Source organism: Taudactylus pleione, unplaced genomic scaffold (assembly GCF_031769625.1).
Source record: "Taudactylus pleione unplaced genomic scaffold, aTauple2 ptg000967l, whole genome shotgun sequence".
NCBI lineage: Eukaryota > Metazoa > Chordata > Amphibia > Anura > Myobatrachidae > Taudactylus > Taudactylus pleione.
In genome coordinates, this window is record NW_028285368.1 from 5,485,001 (window position 1) to 5,492,500 (window position 7,500).

Consider the following 7,500-nt stretch of genomic DNA (forward strand, 5'->3'; position numbering starts at 1 on the left):
GTTAGTACTTAGATGGGAGACCACCTGGGAATTGCAGGAGCTATAGGTAATTTTATACTGCCATAACATTCTTTTCTATTACATTTTATATTTCATTTTTCAACTTATCATTGAATTTACATGAGTTAAAAAGTAAAAGAGGTCTAAAGTTAATGTTTTTGCGCACCTACAGCCAAACCACACTGGACATGCCCAATCTTGACTGATCTTGGAAGCTATGCAGTGTTGGGCCTAGTTAGTACTTGGATGGGACACCACCTGGGTATACCAGGTGCTGTAGGTAATTTTATACTGCCATAACATTCTTTTCTATTACATTTTACATTTCATTTTTCAACTTATCATTGAATTTACATGAGTTAAGAAGTAAAAGAGGTCTAAAGTTAATGTTTTTGCGCACCTACAGCCAAACCACACTGGACATGCCCAATCTCGTCTGATCTTGGAAGCTATGCAGTGTTGGGCCTGGTTAGTACTTGGATGGGAGACCAACTGGAAATACCAGGAGCTGTAAGTAATTTTATACTGCCATAACATTCTTTTCTATTACATTTTACATTTCATTTTTTTCCACTTATCAATGAATTTACTTGACTTAAGAAGTAAAAGAGGTCTAAAGTGAATGTTTTTGAGCACCTACAGTCAAACCACACTGGACATGCCCAATCTCGTCTGATCTTGGAAGCTATTCAGTGTTGGGGCTGGTTAGTACTTGGATGGGAATCCACCTGGGAATACCAGGTGCTGTAGGTAATTTTATACTGCAATAACATTCTTTTTTATTACATTTTACATTTAATTTTTTCAAATTATCAATGAATTTACTTGAGTTAAGAAGTAAAAGAGGTCTAAAGTTAATATTTTTGAGCACTTACAGCCAAACCACACTGGACATGGCCAATGTCGTCTGATCTTGGAAGCTATGCAGTGTTGTGCCTGGTTAGTACTAGGATGGGAAACCACCTGGGAATACCAGGTGCTGTAGGTAATTTTATACTGCCATAACATTCTTTTCTATTACATTTTACATTTAATTTTTTCAACTTATCAATGAATTTACTTGAGTTAAGAAGTAAAAGAGGTCTTCAGTTATTATGTTTGAGCACCTACAGCCAAACCATACTGGACATGGCCAATGTCATCTGATCTTGGAAGCTATGCAGTGTTGGGCATGGTTAGTACGTGGATGGGAGACCACCTGGGAATACCAGGTGCTGTAGATACTTTTATACTGCCATAACATTCTTTTCTATTACATTTTACATTTCATTTTTCAACTTATCATTGAATTTACTTGAGTTAAGAAGTAAAAGAGGTCTGAAGTTTATGATTTTGAGCACCTACAGCCAAACCACACTGGACATGCCCAATCTCGTCTGATCTTGGAAGCTATGCAGTGTTGGGCCTGCTTAGTACTTGGATGGGAGACCACCTGGGAATACCAGGTGCTGTAGGTAATTTTATACTGCCATAACATTCTTCTCTATTACATTATACATTTACATTCTTCAAATTATCAATGAATTTACTTGAGTTAAGAAGTAAAAGAGGTCTAAAGTTAATATTTCTGAGCACCTACAGCCAAACCACACTGGACATGGCCAATGTTGTCTGATCTTGGAAGCTATGCAGTGTTGGGGCTAGTTAGTACTTGGATGGGAGACCACCTGGGAATACCAGGTGCTGTAGGTAATTTTATACTGCCATAACATTCTTTTCTATTACATTTTACATTTAATTTTTTCAACTTATCAATGAATTTACTTGAGTTAAGAAGTAAAAGAGGTCTAAAGTTAATATTTTTGAGCACCTACAGCCAAACCACACTGGACATGGCCAATGTTGTCTGATCTTGGAAGCTATGCAGTGTTGGGCCTAGTTAGTACTTGGATGGGAAACCACCTGGGAATACCAGGTGCTGTAGGTAATTTTATACTGCCATAAAATTCTTTTCTATTACATTTTACATTTAATTTTTTCAACTTATCAATGAATTTACTTGAGTTAAGAAGTAAAAGAGGTCTTAAGTTAATATGTTTGAGCACCTACAGCCAAACCATACTGGACATGGCCAATGTCATCTGATCTTGGAAGCTATGCAGTGTTGGGCATGGTTAGTACATGGACGGGAGACCACCTGGGAATCCCAGGTGCTGTAGGTAATTTTATACTGCCATAACATTCTTTTCTATTACATTTTACATTTCATTTTTTTCCACTTATCAATGAATTTACTTGAGTTAAGAAGTAAAAAAGGTCTAAATTTAATGCTTTTGAGCACCTACAGCCAAACCACACTGGACATGCACAATCTCGTCTGATCTTGGAAGCTATGCAGTGTTGGGCCTGGTTAGTACTTGGATGGGAGACCACCTGGGAATACCAGGTGCTGTAGGTAATTTTATACTGCCATAACATTCTTTTCTATTAGATTTTACATTTAATTTTTTCAACTTATCAATGAATTTACTTGAGTTAAGAAGTAATAGATGTCTAAAGTTAATGTTTTTGAGCATCTACAGCCAAACCACACTGGACATGACCAATCTTGTCTGATCTTGGAAACTATGCAGTATTGGGCATGGTTAGTACTTGGATGGGAGACCACCTGGGAATACCAGGAGCTGTAGGTAATTTTATACTGCCATAACATTCTTTTCTATTACATTTTACATTTCATTTTTCAACTTATCATTGAATTTACATGAGTTAAGAAGTAAAACAGGTCTAAAGTTAAAGTTTTTGCGCACCTACAGCCAAACCACACTGGACATGCCCAATCTCGTCTGATCTTGGAAGCTATGCAGTGTTGGGCCTGGTTAGTACTTGGATGGGACACCACCTGGGTATACCAGGTGCTGTAGGTAATTTTATACTGCCATAACATTCTTTTAAATTACATTTTACATTTCATTTTTCAACTTATCATTGAATTTACATGAGTAAAGAAGTAAAAGAGGTCTAAAGTTAATGTTTTTGCCCGCCTACAGCCAAACCACACTGGACATGCCCAATCTCGTCTGATCTTGGAAGCTATGCAGTGTTGGGCCTGGTTAGTACTTGGATGGGAGACCAACTGGAAATACCAGGAGCTGTAAGTAATTTTATACTGCCATAACATTCTTTTCTATTACATTTTACATTTCATTTTTCAACTTATCATTGAATTTACTTGAGTTAAGAAGTAAAAGAGGTCTAAAGTTAATATTTTTAAGCACCTACAGCCAAAACACACTGGACATGCTCAATCTCGTCCCATCTTGGAAGCTATGCAGTGTTGGGCCTGGTCAGTACTTGGTTGGGAGACCACCTGGGAAAACCAGGTGCAGTAGGTAATTTTATATAGCCATAACATTCTTTTCTATTACATTTTACATTACATTTTTTCAACTTATCAATGAATTTACTTGAGTTAAGAAGTAAAAGAGGTGTAAAGTTAATATTTTTGAGCACCTACAGCCAAACCACACTGGACATGGCCAATGTTGTCTGATCTTGGAAGCTATGCAGTGTTGGGCATGGTTAGTGCTTGGTATGGAAAACCACCTGGGAATACCAGGTGCTGTAGGTAATTTTATACTGCCATAACATTCTTTTCTATTACATTTTACATTTCATTTTTCAACTTATCATTGAATTTACTTGAGTTAAGAAGTAAAAGAGGTCTGAAGTTTATGATTTTGAGAACCTACAGCCAAACCACACTGGACATGCCCAATCTCGTCTGATCTTGGAAGCTATGCAGTGTTGGGCCTGGTTAGTACTTGGATGGGAGACCACCTGGGAATACCAGGTGCTGTAGGTAATTTTATACTGCCATAACATTCTTTTCTATTACATTATACATTTAATTTTTTCAAATTATCAATGAATTTACTTGAGTTAAGAAGTAAAAGAGGTCTAAAGTTAATATTTCTGAGCACCTACAGCCAAACCACACTGGACATGGCCAATGTTGTCTGATCTTGGAAGCTATGCAGTGTTGGGGCTGGTTAGTACTTGGATGGGAGACCACCTGGGAAAACCAGGTGCAGTAGGTATTTTTATATAGCCATAACATTCTTTTCTATTACATTTTACATTACATTTTTTCAACTTATCAATGAATTTACTTGAGTTAAGAAGTAAAAGAGGTCTAAAGTTAATGCATTTGAGCACCTACAGCCAAACCACACTGGACATGCCCAATCTCGTCTGATCTTGGAAGCTATGCAGTGTTGGGCCTGGTTAGTACTTGGACGGGAGACCACCTGGGAAAACCAGGTGCAGTAGGTAATTTTATATAGCCATAACATTCTTTTCTATTACATTTTACATTACATTTTTTCAACTTATCAATGAATTTACTTGAGTTAAGAAGTAAAAGAGGACTAAAGTTAATATTTCAGAGCACCTACAGCCAAACCATACTGGACATGGCCAATGTTGTCTGATCTTGGAAGCTATGCAGTGTTGGGCATGGTTAGTACTTGGTATGGGAAACCACCTGGGAATGCCAGGTGCTGTAGGTAATTTTATACTGCCATAACATTATTTTGTATTACATTTTACATTTTATTTTTTTGCAATTATCAATGAATTTACTTGAGTTAAGAAGTAAAAGAGGTCTAAAGTTAATGTTGTTGAGCACCTACAGTCAAACCACACTGGACATGCCCAATCTCGTCTGATCTTGGAAGCTATGCAGTGTTGGGGCTGGTTAGTACTTGGATGGGAGACCACCTGGGAATACCAGGAGCTGTAGGTAATTTTATACTGCCATAACATTCTTTTCTATTATATTTTACATTTAATTTTTTCAACTTATCAATGAATTTACTTGAGTTAAGAAGTAATAGAGGTCTAAAGTTAATGTTTTTGAGAACCAACAGCCAAACCACACTGGACAAGCCCAATCTCATCTGATCTTCGAAGCTAGGCAGTGTTGGGCCTGGTTAGTATTTGGATGGGAGACCACCTGGGAATACCAGGTGCTGTAGGTAATTTTATATAGCCATAATATTCTTTTCTATTACATTTTACATTACATTTTTTCAACTTATCAATGAATTTACTTGAGTTAAGAAGTAAAAGAGGTCTAAAGTTAATATTTTTGAGCACCTACAGCCAAACCACACTGGACATGGCCAATGTCGTCTGATCGTGGACGCTATGCAGTGTTGGGCCTGGTAAGTACTTGGATGGGAGAACACATGGGAATACCAGGTGCTGTACATCATTTTATACTGCCATAACATTCTTTTCTATTACATTTTACATTTAATTTTTTCAACTTATCAATGAATTTACTTGAGTTAAGAAGTATAAGAGGTCTAAAGTTAATGTTTTTGAGCACCTACAGACAAACCACACTGGACGTGCCCAATCTCATCTGATCTTGGAAGCTATGCAGTGTTGGGCCTGGTTAGTACTTGGATGGGAGACTACATGGGAATACCATGTGCTTTAGGTAATTTTATACTGCCATAACAGTCTTTTCTATTACATTTTACATTTAATTTTTCAACTTACCAATGAATTTACTTGAGTTAAGAAGTAAAAGAGGTCTAAAGTAAATATTTTTGATCGCCTGCAGCCAAACCACACTGGACATGCCCAATCTCTTCTGATCTTGGAAGCTATGCAGTATTGGGCCTGGTTAGTACTTGGATGGGAGAACACCTGGGAATTCCAGATGCTGTAGTTAATTTTATACTGACATAACATTCTTTTCTATTACATTTTACATTTAATTTTTTCAACTTATCAATGAATTTACTTGAGTTAAGAAGTAAAAGAGGTCTAAAGTTAATGTTTTTGAGTGCCTGCAGCCAAACCACACTGGACATGGCCAATGTCGTCTGATCGTGGACGCTATGCAGTGTTGGGCCTGGTAAGTACTTGGATGGGAGAACACATGGGAATACCAGGTGCTGTACATCATTTTATACTGCCATAACATTCTTTTCTATTACATTTTACATTTAATTTTTTCAACTTATCAATGAATTTACTTGAGTTAAGAAGTATAAGAGGTCTAAAGTTAATGTTTTTGAGCACCTACAGACAAACCACACTGGACGTGCCCAATCTCATCTGATCTTGGAAGCTATGCAGTGTTGGGCCTGGTTAGTACTTGGATGGGAGACTACATGGGAATACCATGTGCTTTAGGTAATTTTATACTGCCATAACAGTCTTTTCTATTACATTTTACATTTAATTTTTCAACTTACCAATGAATTTACTTGAGTTAAGAAGTAAAAGAGGTCTAAAGTAAATATTTTTGATCGCCTGCAGCCAAACCACACTGGACATGCCCAATCTCTTCTGATCTTGGAAGCTATGCAGTATTGGGCCTGGTTAGTACTTGGATGGGAGAACACCTGGGAATTCCAGATGCTGTAGTTAATTTTATACTGACATAACATTCTTTTCTATTACATTTTACATTTAATTTTTTCAACTTATCAATGAATTTACTTGAGTTAAGAAGTAAAAGAGGTCTAAAGTTAATGTTTTTGAGTGCCTGCAGCCAAACCACACTGGACATGCCCAATCTCGTTTGATCTTGGAAGCTATGCAGTGTTGGGCCTGGTTAGTACTTGGATGGGAGACCAACTGGAAATAACAGGAGCTGTAAGTAATTTTATACTGCCATAACATTCTTTTCTATTATATTTTACATTTCATTTTTCAACTTATCATTGAATTTACTTGAGTTAAGAAGTAAAAGAGGTTTGAAGTTTATGATTTTGAGCACCTACAGCCAAACCACACTGGACATGCCCAATCTCGTCTGATCTTGGAAGCTATGCAGTGTTGGGCCTGATTAGTACTTGAATGGGAGACCACCTGGGAATACCAGGTGCTGTAGGTAATTTTATACTGCCATAACATTCTTTTCTATTACATTATACATTTAATTTTTTCAAATTATCAATGAATTTACTTGAGTTAAGAAGTAAAAGAGGTCTAAAGTTAATGTTTTTGAGCACCTACAGCCAAACCACACTGGACATTCCCAATCTCGTCTGATCTTGGAAGCTATGCAGAGTTGGGCCTGGTCAGTGCTTGGATGGGAGACCACCAGGGAAAACCAGGTGCAGTAGGTAATTTATATAGCCATAACATTCTTTTCTATTACATTTTACATTACATTTTTTCAACTTATCAATGAATTTACTTGTGTTAAGCAGTAACAAAGTTCTATAGTTAATATTTCTGAGCACCTACAGCCAAACCTCACTAGACATGGCCAATGTTGTCTGATCTTGGAAGCTATGCAGTGTTGGGCATGGTTAGTACTTGGTATGGGAAACCACCTGGGAATACCAGGTGCTGTAGGTAATTTTATACTGCCATAACATTATTTTCTATTACATTTTACATTTAATTTTTTTCAACTTATCAATGAATTTACTTGAGTTAAGTAGTAAAAGATGTCTAAAGTTAATGCTATTGAGCACCTACAGTCAAACCACGCTGGACATGCCCAATCTCGTCTGATCTTGGAAGCTA

The 7,500-nt window shown here is 37.0% G+C and overlaps 1 non-coding gene and 24 pseudogenes across 1 annotated transcript; all 25 read left to right on the forward strand.

Moving 5' to 3' along the window:
* The window catches only part of LOC148455280 (5S ribosomal RNA), a 119-nt pseudogene extending 70 nt beyond the window's left edge, over positions 1 to 49 (forward strand).
* Positions 50 to 164: 115 nt separating this feature from the next.
* Positions 165 to 283, forward strand: LOC148455281 (5S ribosomal RNA; annotated as a pseudogene).
* Positions 284 to 398: 115 nt separating this feature from the next.
* Positions 399 to 517, forward strand: LOC148455282 (5S ribosomal RNA; annotated as a pseudogene).
* A 117-nt stretch (positions 518 to 634) lies between these two features.
* Positions 635 to 753, forward strand: LOC148455283 (5S ribosomal RNA; annotated as a pseudogene).
* A 116-nt stretch (positions 754 to 869) lies between these two features.
* On the forward strand, positions 870 to 988 carry LOC148455284 (5S ribosomal RNA; annotated as a pseudogene).
* A 350-nt stretch (positions 989 to 1,338) lies between these two features.
* Positions 1,339 to 1,457, forward strand: LOC148455285 (5S ribosomal RNA; annotated as a pseudogene).
* Positions 1,458 to 1,808: 351 nt separating this feature from the next.
* Positions 1,809 to 1,927, forward strand: LOC148455286 (5S ribosomal RNA; annotated as a pseudogene).
* A 116-nt stretch (positions 1,928 to 2,043) lies between these two features.
* On the forward strand, positions 2,044 to 2,162 carry LOC148455287 (5S ribosomal RNA; annotated as a pseudogene).
* Positions 2,163 to 2,279: 117 nt separating this feature from the next.
* On the forward strand, positions 2,280 to 2,398 carry LOC148455288 (5S ribosomal RNA; annotated as a pseudogene).
* A 116-nt stretch (positions 2,399 to 2,514) lies between these two features.
* Positions 2,515 to 2,633, forward strand: LOC148455289 (5S ribosomal RNA; annotated as a pseudogene).
* Positions 2,634 to 2,748: 115 nt separating this feature from the next.
* On the forward strand, positions 2,749 to 2,867 carry LOC148455290 (5S ribosomal RNA; annotated as a pseudogene).
* Positions 2,868 to 2,982: 115 nt separating this feature from the next.
* Positions 2,983 to 3,101, forward strand: LOC148455291 (5S ribosomal RNA; annotated as a pseudogene).
* A 115-nt stretch (positions 3,102 to 3,216) lies between these two features.
* Positions 3,217 to 3,335, forward strand: LOC148455292 (5S ribosomal RNA; annotated as a pseudogene).
* A 351-nt stretch (positions 3,336 to 3,686) lies between these two features.
* On the forward strand, positions 3,687 to 3,805 carry LOC148455293 (5S ribosomal RNA). Its single transcript, XR_015873040.1, has one exon. It is a non-coding gene; the product is annotated as a 5S ribosomal RNA (ribosomal RNA).
* A 351-nt stretch (positions 3,806 to 4,156) lies between these two features.
* Positions 4,157 to 4,275, forward strand: LOC148455294 (5S ribosomal RNA; annotated as a pseudogene).
* Positions 4,276 to 4,628: 353 nt separating this feature from the next.
* LOC148455295 (5S ribosomal RNA) lies at positions 4,629 to 4,747 on the forward strand (annotated as a pseudogene).
* Positions 4,748 to 4,863: 116 nt separating this feature from the next.
* Positions 4,864 to 4,982, forward strand: LOC148455296 (5S ribosomal RNA; annotated as a pseudogene).
* A 351-nt stretch (positions 4,983 to 5,333) lies between these two features.
* On the forward strand, positions 5,334 to 5,452 carry LOC148455297 (5S ribosomal RNA; annotated as a pseudogene).
* Positions 5,453 to 5,567: 115 nt separating this feature from the next.
* Positions 5,568 to 5,686, forward strand: LOC148455298 (5S ribosomal RNA; annotated as a pseudogene).
* A 351-nt stretch (positions 5,687 to 6,037) lies between these two features.
* LOC148455299 (5S ribosomal RNA) lies at positions 6,038 to 6,156 on the forward strand (annotated as a pseudogene).
* A 115-nt stretch (positions 6,157 to 6,271) lies between these two features.
* On the forward strand, positions 6,272 to 6,390 carry LOC148455300 (5S ribosomal RNA; annotated as a pseudogene).
* Positions 6,391 to 6,506: 116 nt separating this feature from the next.
* LOC148455301 (5S ribosomal RNA) lies at positions 6,507 to 6,625 on the forward strand (annotated as a pseudogene).
* Positions 6,626 to 6,740: 115 nt separating this feature from the next.
* LOC148455302 (5S ribosomal RNA) lies at positions 6,741 to 6,859 on the forward strand (annotated as a pseudogene).
* Positions 6,860 to 6,975: 116 nt separating this feature from the next.
* Positions 6,976 to 7,094, forward strand: LOC148455303 (5S ribosomal RNA; annotated as a pseudogene).
* A 352-nt stretch (positions 7,095 to 7,446) lies between these two features.
* The window catches only part of LOC148455304 (5S ribosomal RNA), a 119-nt pseudogene continuing 65 nt past the window's right edge, over positions 7,447 to 7,500 (forward strand).